A 14,786-nucleotide genomic window follows, 5' to 3' on the forward strand; every position below is an offset into this window, starting at 1 on the left:
TGGGAGCAGATGAATAAAACCAGGGTATTTGAGGGATTCAGGCTCGGTCTGGGAGCAGATCAATAAAGGAAGGGTAATTGAGGGATTCAGGCTCTATCTGGGATCAGATCAATAAAGCAGGGTACCTGATGGGTTCAGGCCTTGTCTGGGAGCAGATCAATAAAGGAAGGGTAGTTGAGGGATACAGGCTCTTTCCAGGAGCAGATCAATAAAGCAGGGTAGTTGAGGGATTCAGACTCTGTCTGGGAGCAGATCAATAAAGTAGGGTAGTTGAGGGATACAAGCTCTCAAGCTCTGTCTGGGAGCAGATCAATAAAGGAAGGGTATTTGAGGGATTCAGGTTCTGTGTGGAAGCAGATCAATAAAGGAAAGGTAATTGAGGGATTCAGGCTCTATCTGGGATCAGCTTGATAGAGCAGGGTAGCGTAGGGATTCAGGCTCTGTCTGAGGGGGAGCAGATCAATAAGCAGGGTAGTTGAGGGATTCAGGCTCAGTCTGGGAGCAGAGCAATAAAGCAGGGTAGTTTAGAGATTCGGGCTCTGTCTGGGAGCAGAACAATAAAGACAGGGTAGTTGAGGGATGCATGCCCTGTCTGGGAGCAGATCAATAAAGCAAGGGTAGTTGAGGGATTCAGGCTCTTTCTGTGAGCAGATCAATAAAGCAGGGTACCTGATGGGTTCAGGCCTTGTCTGGGAGCAGATCAATAAAGGAAGCGTAGTTGAGGGATCCAGGCTCTTTCCGGGAGCAGATCAATAAAGCAGGGTAGCTGAGGAATACAAGATCTGCCTGGGAGCAGATCAATAAAGCTGGGCAGTTGAGGGATTCAGGCTCTGTCTGGGAGCAGAACAATAAAGGCAGGGTACCTGAGGGGTTCAGGCCTTGTCTGGGAGCAGATCAATAAAGGAAGGGAGTTGAGGGATTCAGGCTCTTTCCGGGAGCAGATCAATAAAGCAGGGTAGTTGAGGGATTCAGGCTATGTCTGGGAGCAGATCAATAAAGTCAGGGTAGTTGAGGGATTCAGGCTCTTTCCGGGAGCAGATCAATAAAGCAGGGTAGTTGAGGGATACAAGCTCTGTCTGGGAGCATATCAATAAAGTCAGGGTAGTTGAGGGATTCAGGCAATGCCTGGGAGCATATCAATAAAGGCAGGGTAGTTGAGGGATTCAGGCTCTGCCTGGGAGCAGATCAATAAAGCATAGTAGCTGCGGAATACGAGCTCTGCCTGGGAGCAGATCAATAAAGCAGGGGAGTTGAGGGATTCAGGCTCTGTCTGGGAGCAGAACAATAAAGGCAGGGTAGTTGAGGGATACATGCCCTGTCTGGGAGTAGATCAATAAAGCAGGGAATTTGAGGGATTCAGGTTCTGTCTGGAAGCAGATCAATAAAGGAAGGGTAATTGAGGGATTCAGGCTCTATCTGGGATCAGATCAATAAAGCAGGGTACCTGATGGGTTCAGGCCTTGTCTTGGAGCAGATCAATAAAGGAAGGGTAGTTGAGGGATTCGGACTCTGTCTTGGAGCAGATCAATGAAGTAGGGTAGTTGAGGGATACAAGCTCTATCTGGGGGTAGATCAATAAAGTCAGGGTAGTTGAGGATTTCGAGCCCTGTCTGGGAGCATATGAATAAAAGCAGGGTATTTGAGGGATTCAGGCTCTGTCTGGGAGCAGATCAATAAAGGAAGGGTAATTGAGGGATTCAGGCTCTATCTGGGATCAGCTTGATAGAGCAGGGTAGCGTAGGGATTCAGGCTCTGTCTGAGGGGGAGCAGATCAATAAGCAGGGTAGTTGAGGGATTCAGGCTCAGTCTGGGAGCAGAGCAATAAAGCAGGGTAGTTTAGAGATTCGGGCTCTGTCTGGGAGCAGAACAATAAAGACAGGGTAGTTGAGGGATGCATGCCCTGTCTGGGAGCAGATCAATAAAGCAAGGGTAGTTGAGGGATTCAGGCTCGTTCTGTGAGCAGATCAATAAAGCAGGGTACCTGATGGGTTCAGGCCTTGTCTGGGAGCAGATCAATAAAGGAAGCGTAGTTGAGGGATCCAGGCTCTTTCCGGGAGCAGATCAATAAATCAGGGTAGCTGAGGAATACAAGATCTGCCTGGGAGCAGATCAATAAAGCTGGGCAGTTGAAGGATTCAGGCTCTGTCTGGGAGCAGAACAATAAAGGCAGGGTACCTGAGGGGTTCAGGCCTTGTCTGGGAGCAGATCAATAAAGGAAGGGAGTTGAGGGATACAAGCTCTGCCTGGGAGCAGATCAATAAAGCAGGGGAGTTGAGGGATTCAGGCTCTGTCTGGGAGCAGAACAATAAAGGCAGGGTAGTTGAGGGATACATGCCCTGTCTGGGAGTAGATCAATAAAGTCAGGGTAGTTGAGGATTTCGGGCCCTGTCTGGGAGCAGATGAATAAAAGCAGGGTATTTGAGGGATTCAGGTTCTGTCTGGAAGCAGATCAATAAAGGAAGGGTAATTGAGGGATTCGGGCTCTTTCTGTGAGCAGATCAATAAAGCAGGGTACCTGAGGGGTTCAGGCCTTGTCTGGGAGCAGATCAATAAAGGAAGGGGGTTGAGGGATTCAGGCTCTTTCCGGGAGCAGATCAATAAAGCAGGGTAGTTGAGGGATTCAGTCTATGTCTGGGAGGAGATCAATAAAGTAGGGTAGTTGAGGGATACAAGCTCTGTCTGGGAGCAGATTAATAAAGTCAGGGTAGTTGAGGGATTCAGGCTCTGCCTTGGAGCAGATCAATAAAGGCAGGGTAGTTGAGGGATTCAGGCTCTTTCTGGGAGCAGATCAATAAGGCAGGGTAGTTGAGGGATTCAGGCAATGCCTGGGAGCATATCAATAAAGGCAGGGTAGTTGAGGGATTCGGGCCCTGTCTGGGAGCAGATCAATAAAGCATAGTAGCTGCGGAATATGAGCTCTACCTGGGAGCAGATCAATAAAGCAGGGGAGTTGAGGGATTCAGGCTCTGTCTGGGAGCAGAACAATAAAGGCAGGGTAGTTGAGGGATGCATGCCCTGTCTGGGAGCAGATCAATAAAGGAAGGGTAGTTGAGGGATTCAGGCTCTTTCTGTGAGCAGATCAATAAAGCAGGGTACCTGAGGGGTTCAGGCATTGTCTGGGAGCAGATCAATAAAGGAAGGGAGTTGAGGGATTCAGGCTCTTTCCGGGAGCAGATCAATAAAGCAGGGTAGTTGAGGGATTCAGGCTATGTCTGGGAGCAGATCAATAAAGGCAGGGTAGTTGAGGGATTCGGGCTCTGTCTGGGAGCAGATCAATAAAGCAGGGTAGTTGAGGAATACAGGCTCTGCCTGGGAGCAGATCAATAAAGCAGGGTAGTTGAGGGATTCAGGCTCTGTCTGGGGGCAGATTTAAAGGCAGGGTAGTTGAGGGATGCAGGCTCTGTCTGGGAGAAGATCAATAAAAGCAGGGTAGTTGAGGGATTCAGGCTGTCTGGGAGCAGATCAATAAAGGACGGTAGTTGAGTGATTCAGGCTTTTTCTGGGAGCAGATCAATAATGGCAGGGTAGTTGAGAAATGCAGGCTCTGTCTGGGAGCAGCACAATAAAGCTGGGTAGCTGAGGGATTCAGGCTCTGCCTGGGAGCAGATCAATAAAGCAGGGTAGTTGAGGTATTCAGGCCTTGTCTGGGAGGAGATCAATAAAGGAAGGGTAGTTCTGGGATTCAGGCTCTTTCCGGGAGCAAATCAGTAAAGCAGGGTAGTTGAGGGATTAAGGCTCTGCCTGTGAGCAGATCAATAAGGCAGGGTAGTTGAGGGATTAGAGCTATGTCTGGAGGACAATAAAGCAGGTAGTTGAGGAATTCAGTCTCTGTCTGGGAGATCATTAAAGGCAGAGTAGTTGAGGGATTCAGACTCTGTCTGGGAGATCATTAAAGGCAGGGTAGTTGAGGGATGGATTCAGGCTCTGTCCGGGAGCAGATCAATAAAGGCAGGGTAGTTGAGGGATTAGAGCTCTGTCTAGGAGGACAATAAAGCGGGTAGTTGAGGGATTCAGGCTCTGTCTGGGAGATCATTAAAGGTGGGGTAGTTGAGAGGTGGATTAAGGCTCTGTCTGGGAGCAGATCAATAAAGGCAGGGTAGTTGAGGGATTAGAGCTCTCTCTGGGAGGACAATAAAGCAGGTAGTTGAGGGATTCAGGCTCTGTCTGGGAGATCATTAAAGGCAGGGTAGTTGAGGGATTCAGGCTCTGTCTGGGAGCAGATCAATAAAGCAGGGTAGTTGAGGGATTCAGGTTCTGCCTTGGAGAAGATTAACAAAGGAAGAGTAGTTGAGAAATGCAGGCTCTGGCTGGGAGCAGAACAATAAAGCTGGGTAGCTGAGGGATTCAAGCAATGCCTGGGAGCAGATAAATAAAGGCAGGGTAGTTGAGGGATTCAGGCACTGGCTGGGAGCAGAACAATAAAGGCAGGGTAGTTGAGGGATGCATGCCCTGTCTGGGAGCAGATCAATAAAGGAAGGGTAGTTGAGGGATTCAGGCTCTTTCTGTGAGCAGATCAATAAAGCAGGGTACCTGAGGGGTTCAGGCCTTGTCTGGGAGCAGACCAATAAAGGAAGGGTAGTTGAGGGATCCATGCTCTTTCCGGGAGCAGATCAATAAAGCTGGGTAGCTGAGGAATACAAGCTCTGTCTGGGAGCAAATCAATAAAGTAGGGTAGTTAAGGGATTCAGGCTCTCTCCGGGGAGGGAGAGAATATCAATAAGCAGGGTAGTTGAGGAATACAAGCTCTGCCTGGGAGCAGATCAATAAAGCAGGGGAGTTGAGGGATTCAGGCTCTGTCTGGGAGCAGAACAATAAAGGCAGGGTACCTGAGGGGTTTAGGCCTTGTCTGGGAGCAGATCAATAAAGGAAGGGAGTTGAGGGATTCAGGCTCTTTCCGGGAGCAGATCAATAAAGCAGGGTAGTTGAGGGATTCAGGCTATGGCTGGGAGCAGATCAATAAAGTAGGGTAGTTGAGGGATACAAGCTCTGTCTGGGAGCAGATCAATAAAGTCAGGGTAGTTGAGGGATTCAGGATCTGCCTCGGAGCAGATCAATAAAGTCAGGGTAGTTGAGGGATTCAGGCTCTGCCTGGGAGCAGATCAATAAAGCATAGTAGCTGCGGAATATGAGCTCTGCCTGGGAGCAGATCAATAAAGCAGGGGAGTTGAGGGATTCAGGCTCTGTCTGGGAGCAGAACAATAAAGGAAGGGTAGTTGAGGGATGCATGCCCTGTCTGGGAGCAGATCAATAAAGGAAGGGTAGTTGAGGGATTCAGGCTCTTTCTGTGAGCAGATCAATAAAGCAGGGTACCTGAGGGGTTCAGGCCTTGTCTGGGAGGAGATCAATAAAGGAAGGGTAGTTCTGGGATTCAGGCTCTTTCCGGAAGCAGATCAGTAAAGCAGGGTAGTTGAGGGATTCAGGCTCTGTCTGGGGGCAGATTTAAAGGCAGGGTAGTTGAGGGATGCAGGCTCTGACTGGGAGCAGATCAATAAAAGCAGGGTAGTTGAGGGATTCAGGCTGTCTGGGAGCAGATCAATAAAGGAAGGTAGTTGAGTGATTCAGGCTTTTTCTGGGAGCAGATCAATAATGGCAGGGTAGTTGAGAAATTCAGGCTCTGTCTGGGAGCAGCACAATAAAGCTGGGTAGCTGAGGGATTCAGGCTCTGCCTGGGAGCAGATCAATGAAGCAGGGTAGTTGAGGTATTCAGGCCTTGTCTGGGAGGAGATCAATAAAGGAAGGGTAGTTCTGGAATTCAGGCTCTTTCCGGGAGCAGATCAGTAAAGCAGGGTAGTTGAGGGATTCAGGCTCTGTCTCGGAGCAGATCAATAAGGCAGGGTAGTTGAGGGATTAGAGCTATGTCTGGAGAACAATAAAGCAGGTAGCTGAGGAATTCAGTCTCTGTCTGGGAGATCATTAAAGGCAGAGTAGTTGAGGGATTCAGACTCTGTCTGGGAGATCATTAAATGCAGGGTAGTTGAGGGATGGATTCAGGCTCTGTCTGGGAGCAGATCAATAAAGGCAGGGTAGTTGAGGTTTAGAGCTCTGTCTGGGAGGACAATAAAGCGGGTAGTTGAGGGATTCAGGCTCTGCCTGGGAGCAGATTTAAAGGCAGGGTAGTTGAGGGATTCAGGCTCTGTCTGGGAAATTATTAAAGGTGGGGTAGTTGAAAGGTGGATTAAGGCTCTGTCTGGGAGCAGATCAATAAAGGCAGGGTAGTTGAGGGATTAGACCTCTCTCTGGGAGTACAATAAAGCAGGTAGTTGAGGGATGCAGGCTCTGTCTGGGAGATCATTAAAGGCAGGGTAGTTGAGGGATTCAGGTTCTGTCTGGGAGCAGATCAATAAAGCAGGGTAGTTGAGGGATTCAGGTTCTGCCTTGGAGAAGATTAACAAAGGAAGAATAGTTGAGAAATGCAGGCTCTGGCTGGGAGCAGAACAATAAAGCTGGGTAGCTGAGGGATTCAGGCAATGCCTGGGAGCAGATAAATAAAGGCAGGGTAGTTGAGGGATTCAGGCTCTGTCTGGGAGCAGATCAATAAAGCAGGTAGCTGAGGAATACAAGCTCTGCCTGGGAGCAGATCAATAAAGCAGGGTAGTTGAGGGATTCAGGCACTGGCTGGGAGCAGAACAATAAAGGCAGGGTAGTTGAGGGATGCATGCCCTGTCTGGGAGCAGATCAATAAAGGAAGGGTAGTTGAGGGATTCAGGCTCTTTCTGTGAGCAGATCAATAATGCAGGGTACCTGTGGGGTTCAGGCCTTGTCTGGGAGCAGATCAATAAAGGAAGGGTAGTTGAGGGATTCAGGCTCTTTCCGGGAGCAGATCAATAAAGCAGGGTAGTTGAGGGATGCAGGTTCTGCTGGTTGCAGATCAATAAAGTCATGGTAGTTGAAGGATTCAGGCTCTGTCTGGGAGCAGATTTAAAGGCAGGGTAGTTGAGGGATCCAGGCTCTGTCTGGGAGCAGATCAATAAAAGCAGGGTAGTTGAGGGAGTCAGGCCGTCTGGGAGCAGATAAATAAATGCAGGGTAGTTGAGGGATTCAGGCAATGCCTGGGAGCAGATCAATAAAGGTAGGGTAGTCGGGGGATTCAGGCTCTGTCTGGGAGCAGATAAATAAAGCAGGGTAGTTGAGTGATTCAGGCTTTTTCTGGGAGCAGATCAATAATGGCAGGGTAGTTGAGGGATTCAGGTTCTGCCTGGGAACAGATCAATTAAGCAGGGTAGTTGGATGCAGGCTGTGCCTGGGAGCAGATTAACAATGGAAGAGTAGTTGAGAAATTCAGGCTCTGTCTGGGAGCAGAACAATAAAGCAGGGTAGCTGAGGAATACTAGCTCTGCCTGGGAGCATATCAATAAAGCAGGGTAGATGAGGGATTCAGGCTCTGTCTGGGAGCAGAACAATAAAGGCAGGGTTGTTGAGGGATTCAGGCTCTTTCTGTGAGCAGATCAATAAAGCAGGGTACCTGATGGGTTCAGGCCTTGTCTGGGAGCAGATCAATAAAGGAAGGGTAGCTGAGGGATACAGGCTCTTTCCGGGAGCAGATAAATAAAGCAGGGTAGTTGAGGGATTCAGGTTCTGTCTGGAAGCAGATCAATAAAGGAAGGGTAATTGAGGGATTCAGGCTCTATCTGGGATCAGCTTGATAAAGCAGGGTAGCGTAGGGATTCAGGCTCTGTCTGAGGGGGAGCAGATCAATAATCAGGGTAGTTGAGGGATTCAGGCTCAGTCTGGGAGCAGATCAATAAAGCAGGGTAGCTGAGGGATTCAGGCTCAGTCTGGGAGCAGAGCAATAAAGCGGGTAGTTAAGAGATTCAGGCTCTGTCTGGGAGCAGAACAATAAAGACAGGGTAGTTGAGGGAGGCATGCCCTGTCTGGGAGCAGATCAATAAAGGAAGGGTAGTTGAGGGATTCAGGCTCTTTCTGTGAGCAGATCAATAAAGCAGGGTACCTGAGGGGTTCAGGCCTTGCCTGGGAGGAGATCAATAAAGGAAGGGTAGTTGAGGGATCCATGCTCTTTCCGGGAGCAGATCAATAAAGCAGGGTAGCTGAGGAATACAAGCTCTGCCTGGGAGCAAATCAATAAAGCAGGGTAGTTAAGGGATTCAGCCTCTGTCTGAGGGAGGGAGAGCAGAACAATAAGCAGGGTAGTTGAGGAATACAAGCTCTGCCTGGGAGCAGATCAATAAAGCAGGGGAGTTGAGGGATTCAGGCTCTGTCTGGGAGCAGAACAATAAAGGCAGGGTACCTGAGGGGTTCAGGCCTTGTCTGGGAGCAGATCAATAAAGGAAGGGAGTTGAGGGATTCAGGCTCTTTCCAGGAGCAGATGAATAAAGCAGGGTAGTTGAGGGATTCAGGCTATGTCTGGGAGCAGATCAATAAAGTAGGGTAGTTGAGGGATACAATCTCTGTCTGGGAGCAGATCAATAAAGTCAGGGTAGTTGAGGGATTCAGGCTCTGCCTCAGAGCAGATCAATAAAGTCAGGGTAGTTGAGGGATTCAGGCTCTGCCTGGGAGCAGATCAATAAAGCATAGTAGCTGCAGAATATGAGCTCTACCTGGGAGCAGATCAATAAAGCAGGGGAGTTGAGGGATTCAAGCTCTGTCTGGGAGCAGAACAATAAAGGCAGGGTACCTGAGGGGTTCAGGCCTTGTCTGGGAGCAGATCAATAAAGGAAGGGAGTTGAGGGATTCAGGCTCTTTCCAGGAGCAGATGAATAAAGCAGGGTAGTTGAGGGATTCAGGCTATGTCTGGGAGCAGATCAATAAAGTAGGGTAGTTGAGGGATACAATCTCTGTCTGGGAGCAGATCAATAAAGTCAGGGTAGTTGAGGGATTCAGGCTCTGCCTCAGAGCAGATCAATAAAGTCAGGGTAGTTGAGGGATTCAGGCTCTGCCTGGGAGCAGATCAATAAAGCATAGTAGCTGCAGAATATGAGCTCTACCTGGGAGCAGATCAATAAAGCAGGGGAGTTGAGGGATTCAGGCTCTGCCTGGGAGCAGAACAGTAAAGGCAGGGTAGTTGAGGGATGCATGCCAGGTCTGGGAGCAGATCAATAAAGGAAGGGTAGTTGAGGGATTCAGGCTCTTTCTGTGAGCAGGTCAATAAAGCAGGGTACCTGAGGGGTTCAGGCATTGTCTGGGAGCAGATCAATAAAGGAAGGGAGTTGAGGGATTCAGGCTCTTTCCGGGAGCAGATCAATAAAGCAGGGTAGTTGAGGAATACAGGCTCTGCCTGGGAGCAGATCAATAAAGCAGGGTAGTTGAGGGATTCAGGCTCTGTCTGGGGGCAGATTTAAAGGCAGGGTAGTTGAGGGATTCAGGCTGTCTGGGAGCAGATCAATAAAGGAAGGTAGTTGAGTGATTCAGGCTTTTTCTGGGAGCAGATCAATAATGGCAGGGTAGTTGAGAAATGCAGGCGGCTCTGTCTGGGAGTGTTAGGAAAGATTTCGTAATTGTAGGTAATTTTCCTTCCATGTGGCAACCCCTAAACTTTTTGCTGTTGTTTTACACCTTGTTCTTGACTTTGCCAGAGAAGTGCAGCCTTCTGCCGCACTCCTCTGGGCTTTCGCTCCTTTCTTACGGGGAAACTGACATGCCCTTAAGACAGTCAGTACCGGGGAACGCTGTTTCCCGTAGTTTCCTTTATCATGTTGCGGCTTTAGTGCAACATGACACAAGAGGGCACTGTAAGCTAAGTTACAGCTCTCTTGGGTCTCTAGCCTTCTACAGGCCCTAGATACTCTTTTAGGATGGTATTTTGATCGGTGCAAGTCATTCAGGGACTGGAATGGTGGCAGCAATCGTTTTGTTTATTTTGAGCTCCTTTTGGCGTTCTGAGCACGTTTTTCGCACTGAACCCAAAATGGTGGCCTGGCTCCCAAAATGGCCAGACCACGAGGCTCCTTTGTCCTGTCCACTGACCATCTTGCTCCCTTCACCTTCCCCAGGTCGGGCGACCCGGGGCCTTCCTTATTTGAGCATGTACTTTCCCGCGAAACGTGGTTGCTTTCGCAGACTTCTACATGTCGTTTGTGTGCCTCCAGGGTGTGGGCTGGGATGTCTGGTCCCAATACACATCCTGGGTGCCAGAGAGTCTAGGGTGGTGTGAATGCCTGGGACCACCGTGGTCCGTGATTGGTCCACGTATGGTATGTGTGTTGATGAGCGGATCTCCCATTGGCTCCCCTCCGTTTTGGCGCGAAGGGAACCGTGGATAAGAGGGAGCTGGAAACACCACTACCATGTCGATCTCCTGAGTTCTCACTCACGAAGGAATACAGGAGCCAAGTATCCTGCAACCACGAGGCTGGACCGAGGAATCGCTGGTGACCCGCTGAAGGAATCCTCCTTTGCACTGCTGTCGTCCTGTGAAACCCTTTCCTCCTTGGATCGAACCAGAAGGCCTGTACTGGTGCTTCGACCTTTGGAATAGCAGGAACAGCTATTCCCGGCGACTTCATCATCTCCTGCCAAGTAAGCCTTCGGAAGTGTCTCTGGGCCATCCAGTTGACTGACCAGCTTACAAGGGAGTCCTGCTCTGTAACCGCCGCCAGGTTGTGTTGTATTTCGAGTCCTTGTCACTCTCCCACGCTTCGTACACTTGGCGTTCCCAAGTCTGAAGGGAGGAGTGTACATTTGGCTCGAATACACACGGCCGCTCCGTTGTCCTGCTGCGGCAACAAACTGTGCTGGTTTCGTCGATTGGGACGTCTTTTTGCTCTACACGACTACGAGGCGTTCCCTGCTCTTCTGAACCTGCCAGCTGCTGAAACTAACGTGGAGAAGCCTGGGTCTGCTTGCTTCGGGGACCGGTGAGTAGTTTAGCTAGGATCTGGTCGCCCTCCTGCAGTATCCCATTGCTTTTCCCTGCTGTGTAAAAACAGCACCCTTTTGGCCGTACTCGCGCTCTGCTTCTGCCCGCTGTGGAGGCTGCGCTTGAGTTGCGGAACCTGTTCTCCTGCTACTGTGCACTAACCCGAACTGCCTGACTTCCTCCGAAGAGCTTCCCCTTTTGCCCGTTGGCACCGGCGTGGCAGGTACTTTGAGCACAAGGCTCCACTCTTCGCAGGGCTCGGACTTCCATCTAGTTAGGTGCCTCTGAAGGCGAACTGAGTCTAAAGCGTTATCGCACTGCCTGTTTTCCTTTCCTTTCAGGTGGACTACATATTTCGTGCTTTAAACGCTTGCGACTGTGTATTTGTATATATATTGTGTTGATATGGTATGTGTTGGTTTAGTATTGTGATATTGTGATTTTCTCGCTACGGTCATTATTTTAAAGGCCTTAAAATAAATGTGTATCTATTTTTGATATAACAACTGTTTGGAGTAGTTTGTAAGCGCTCTTGCTTTGTGTGCTCATTGCGGGCTTTCAGTCACCCTCACCCCTCTTGAGACCTAGTCTTGACCGCCGCGATCGCTACCTTGATTGGTCTGGCTTGTCCAGAGGTTACCCTGTTCCAAGTAATTAGGTTGGCCTTCTGAACTTCTGCGCCACCAGGACAGAGTTCAGAAATCCGTCTTAACAAATTGGTGGCAGCGGTGGGATACGACTGAAGGTATCCAGTGTTGCGCTCAAACTAAGGCATTTCAGGTTATTCCAAACAGTACACGTAGTGAATTGTTGTAGTATAACTTTAAAAAGGCCATAGTCCTATCAAACAGTATGGAAACAAATACCTTGTTAACTTTAAATGCTTGCAAATCAGAAACGCTGAAAAAGATGTGTGCGGAGAGAGGTGTTTCCTCTCAAGGCACGAAATTGGAAATGATCCAAAGAATCGTGGCGTGGCAAGAAGCGCAGCTTGACGCTATAACTTCTGAGGACAGTGCAGAAGGTGGTGGGGCTGCTCTCACTGGTAGAACCGACGGTTCTGCCGCTGCACTGATCCATCGCGACCACGAGGACAGGGAGGATGTGATGTCTAATATTTCCTCTGCCAGTGTTGATGGGGAGGCTATGCTTGAATTCAAGAAGCAAGAGCTGCGGTTTAGGCAGCAGGAGCTTGAATTCAGCATAGCCAAACTAAAAATCGAACAGGCAGAAAAACAGAAAGCCAGGGATCACCAGTTGGAACTGGCCAAGCTTCAGGTTGCAAATGGATCCAAGGGTCCTAGACATGGGTCTGGGGCTTCCTCTCATCCACGGTTTCCGAAAGATCTGCTCAGTGTGTATGAAGAAAGGAATGACATTATGGACTGGCTGAATGCATTTGAGTATGAATGCTAGGTTCAAGAAGTTGACAATGCTGATAAGATTGCGTGGTTGCTCAGTAGACTGCCCCATTCTGGCTGTAGTGCCATTATGGAAATGTCGAAGGCTGAGCGAGCTGATTTCGCAATGTTAAAGCAAACTTTCATTTTAAAGTTTGGGAAGACTCCGGCCCAATATTTAAAGCGTTTTCGAGAGTATAAGAAAAAGGAAGGTGGTACTTGGGTATCTTATGTCGCTGAATCTTTGAAAAACTTAACTGGCTGGGTCGAAGGTTATAAGGTTTCTACCTTCGAAGGCATGATAAATCTTGTCATGCTGGAACATATTTTTGCTTCTTCTTCCCCGGAGCTTAAGCAGCATTTGGCCGATTCGAAGGAGATAGATCCTAAGAAGCTGGCCATTGCAGCAGACTTATGGGTGTCACATTGAGTGTCCCATAAGGACAAAACTCATCCTGGTAAGCAGGAGGAAGGGAAAAAGTCCAAAGATATGGAGGGTGGGGAATCTGCTAAAATTTTCTTCCCATAAGGGCCACAAAAAGAAAAACAAGGGTAAGACACAAGAGAACTCACAGGGTAGTGGAGGTCAGCCTCCGAAACAGAACTCTGGTTACAATAAGCCTCCCTACGTAAGCAGACCCACTGGGGCTTGTTTTTCTTGTGGAGCAACTGACCACGTGAAGGGGGATCCCCGTTGTAAGGTTAGACCTTTGGGGGTCCACTCCGCTAATCTGGCCTTCTCCTCCTACGAGGAAGAAGAGATTACAGGAGCATCCTTCTCCTCAGACTCATTTCCCAGCGGGATAGAGGCTGAGGTAGATTTAGTGTCCCTGGGTTCCTGGGAGCCTAAAGTCGCAGAGGCTTATGCTAGGATTCCGGATAATACCAAGCACTACTTTAAAGACAGTGTGCTGATCAATGGAGTGGATACTCCAGCTCTTAGGGATAGTGGGTGCAGTCGCACTGTAGTGGATTCTACCTTGGTAGACTCAGAGGAAGTTGCCAGAGCTACTCTGATGCCCACTAAGTTGGCTGACGGCCCCCTCCGTATGTTTCCCGTAATACCTGTAAATCTTACTTTAAATGGTACAGCAGTCAGGATTCCAGTGAGCATTCAGAGAAACGTCCTGGGAAAGGTCTTGTTGGGTAATGATCTCAGAGCTTTAGGGCTCGTAGGAGACACTGCCGAAAGACCCTACACACGGTCTCAAGCACGGGCAGCATTGGCCAAGTCCAATACGCCGCCCCAGCCGAAGGGGAAACCCAAGGCGAAAGGAGTCTACAAGTCAAAACGAGGGAAAGAGAATATTCCCCCGAGCTCGCCTACCACTGTGGTGGAGGAAGTTGGTCAATCGCCCGGGCCTGACGAGGAGGTGGCGATGCCTGAAGTATTCGACCCCAACGATCATCCTGAACTAAAAGACTTGTTAGTGGAAGGAGGTCCTGATAGGGACGAATTCAGTAAAGGCCAACGTGAGTGCCCATCTCTGGAAGCCCTAAGGAGACAGGCCTGCTCCCAGCTTGAGGGTGAACCTCCTGGGAAGCATAGGATTTATTGGGAAGGTGGACTCCTGTATAGTGAGCCCACAGAGTCTACAGAAGGAGACCATAGGAGGTTGGTGGTTCCCCTTGCTGTTAGGCCCTTCCTCCTGCAGTTGGTGCATGAAGTTCCCCTTGCTGGTCACCTTGGTATGAAGAGGACCAAGCAAAGGTTATCCATGCACTTCTACTGGCCCAAGATGGGGGTGCAAGTAGAAAGTCACTGCAGGAGTTGTGCCTCCTGCCAGTTGTCTGGTAAGGTTGGCGCGACAATCCAAGCTCCGTTGGTACCGCTCCCAGTTGTGGGGGTACCATTTGAAAGGGTAGGGATCGACATCGTTGGTCCCCTTGACCCGCAAACATCCTCGGGCAATAGGTTTATCCTGGTGCTGGTCGACCATGCAACCAGGTATCCTGAGGCCATCCCATTGAAAACTGTAACTGCCAAGTCAGTTGCAAAAGCTTTACTCGGCATATTTACTAGGGTTGGCTTCCCTAAAGAAGTTGTGTCGGATCGTGGCAGCAACTTTATGTCGAAGTATATGCAGGCTATGTGGAAAGAATGTGGGGTCACCTACAAGTTCTCTTCTGCATACCACCCCCAGACCAATGGTCTGGTGGAACGTTTCAACAGAACGTTAAAGAGCATGATTGGGGCTCTGGAGGAGCCCCAGAGAAGAAAATGGGATCTTCTTTTACCATGCTTACTGTTTGCCTACCGAGAGGTACCACAGGAGGGTGTTGGCTTCAGCCCCTTCGAACTTCTGTTCGGTCATCCCGTACGGGGACCCTTAGCCATCGTCAAAGAGGGATGGGAGATGCCCACTCCCCCTGTTACTACCAATGTAGTTGATTATGTGCTAGGGCTCAGAAAACGGATGGTACTTCTGATGGGCTTGGCTAGTGATAAATTGAAGGCAGGGCAAGCGCTGGTGAAACATTGGTACGACCAGAAAGCTTCCCTCATCAACTTTACACCTGGTCAGCAAGTCCTGATCATGAATCCTATAAGGCCTCGAGCTTTACAGGACAAA

The sequence above is a fragment of the Ambystoma mexicanum genome, chromosome 8, assembly GCF_040938575.1.
Source record: "Ambystoma mexicanum isolate Mex_15411 chromosome 8, UKY_AmexF1_1, whole genome shotgun sequence".
Taxonomy (NCBI): domain Eukaryota; kingdom Metazoa; phylum Chordata; class Amphibia; order Caudata; family Ambystomatidae; genus Ambystoma; species Ambystoma mexicanum.